Source organism: Mizuhopecten yessoensis, unplaced genomic scaffold, assembly GCF_002113885.1.
Source record: "Mizuhopecten yessoensis strain PY_sf001 unplaced genomic scaffold, ASM211388v2 scaffold5155, whole genome shotgun sequence".
In the NCBI taxonomy this organism is placed as follows: Eukaryota; Metazoa; Mollusca; class Bivalvia; order Pectinida; family Pectinidae; genus Mizuhopecten; species Mizuhopecten yessoensis.
The window spans coordinates 29,674-31,820 of NW_018405907.1; the positions used below are offsets into that span (position 1 = coordinate 29,674).

At 34.7% G+C, this 2,147-nt stretch overlaps 1 protein-coding gene across 2 annotated transcripts in view; it reads right to left on the reverse strand.

Annotated features, from left to right (window-relative positions):
- The window catches only part of LOC110450315 (dynein heavy chain 2, axonemal-like), a 5,919-nt gene extending 5,452 nt beyond the window's left edge, over nt 1-467 (reverse strand). For both annotated transcript variants that reach the window (XM_021497780.1, XM_021497781.1), the window contains exon 1: nt 367-467. The gene's annotated coding sequence lies outside the window, so the exon portion shown is untranslated. The remainder of the gene's footprint in view (nt 1-366) is intronic.
- Nucleotides 468-2,147: the final 1,680 nt, after the last annotated feature.

The window sequence follows — 2,147 nt, forward strand, 5'->3', positions numbered from 1 at the left end:
CCCCCCCCCCCCCCCCACTCCCAAAATGGCAGGGATAGGACAAATAAACATCCTTATGTAAAGTCGTTCGCTCCTATCAGTTATAACAAGCACAATATTTGAGTTCATTGGTGTTTATTACTTGTCCAGTAGATAAACCTAAAATACAATATATCAATATTAAAATACATGAGTCGAACTAAGTGCGAATCTAACGTCATAGGTGATAGAATACAATAAATGCGAAACTATGTCTATCTAAACTATTTAGTTATACTTTCGCTTAATAAGCTTCGACGTTATTATACAAATATAGTATTATATTATATAGTATTGCACTGTGCTAATGTACATTTACACATTTCTACTAAAATGATAATGACATACCAGAGGCCTGGAAAGGTCCGTCCTGCTCCGACGGCAGCACAGTGCAGAGTGAGGTGGGAAGGTTACGGGTGCGTGTGTACACGACACCAAGGGTGGCGTGAGTATTGGAAATACTCGTGCAATCGCATTTGCTCGACCTTACACGTATTCCTTATGAAACGGGTACGATAGACAACACATACAAGTAAACATGCTGGCCTAGTGCATCGAGTACACCCTGTTACATTTATTTTCAAAAAGTATATAGATAGTTCAAAGACTTATATTTTCAATTTCCTTTTAGATTTCACTATACAAATGTAATGGAAAAGAGTTAAACAAATGATAAGTGCCTCCAGTGGGGAAAAGCCACATTTTTTTGCTCGCAAAGACAACACTATACATATTTCTCATATGAATACCGTGTTATGCAGTGTCATAAAGCCATCCACAAATAAAGGATCTTACATAAGTTTCCATTTCATATGAGATTAAGGAAACGAGTCTAAGAATTTTTCAATTTTAGGAGCCTCTGGCGAGCTAAAATGAAAGTTTTGTGACGAGTTTCATTGATTTCATATGAAATGAAAATGAATCCTTTTGATCACATACTCAAGATTTGTGTCATTTGTTTGTGTAAAACGACAATTTTCATGCAACCTCGAAATGTAAAAAGCCGCCATTTTGACTCCACTGCGTACGTCTGTGACGTCATGTACTTGTACTAGGCGTGACGTCACAATTAAAACTTACAACCAATCACAGGACTGATAGGTCATATTACATGGGTTAATTCGCAAAAAATTATGACATGGGTATATTCACAGGATAACTCAGAACATTATGTGATAAATTATGTTTATGTAACGTGTGTAACATCACTCCAGATATGAGGTCACAATACAGAGGCGGCCAAGTGCAAAATATCTGTTTAAGATCACAATTATACAGTTTACTTTGTATTACATGATAAAAAGAATCTGTCATTCGTTTCCGATCGTATAAGATTTATGATACAAGTTTTTTATTTTTCATGTTTGTGAGTCTCTGGGAAACTTATGACAGATCCCTTATATATCACAAAATATTTTGAATATTTTTTCACAGAAGGAGGATAGGATTAGAGGGGACCCTAAAAGTACAGCATCTAGGAAATTATTGACAGTATATTGTATGGTGAAAAGATTACCTGTTGTAATCACGGATGACCAGCAGAACATGTTCCCGGAGGGCACAGATATCCTTCCGTTTGTTGTACTCGTCCGTGGCATAATGAAGAATCTCAAACATGAGGCGCTCCCAGTAGTGAATCTACTGGAAAATCTTTATTAGACTCCTACACAAAAATCCCAATACACATCACGTAAATGTTCACGACGACAATATATAGGGTTTCAATTCTTAATGACAATTATAAACTTTGATTTGATTGCAAAATGATATTACATGTACATAATGATACAGACTTGAATTATATATTGCTAATATAATAATTTTGAATTTATGATGACATTGTACTAGCTGAAAACAAAATTGCATACATCAGTTATTTTGTTTTCTTCAGTTTTTACCTGTTGAAATGTATTTGTTGTTGTTTTACCTGTTGAAATGTATTTGTTGTTGTTTTACCTGCTGACATGTATTTGTTGTTGTTTTACCTGCTGACATGTATTTGTTGTTGTTTTACCTGTTGAAATGTATTTGTTGTTGTTTTACCTGTAGAAATGTATTTGTTGTTTTACCTGTTGAAATGTATTTGTTGTTGTTTTACCTGTTGAAATGGACATATGTTGTATTACCTG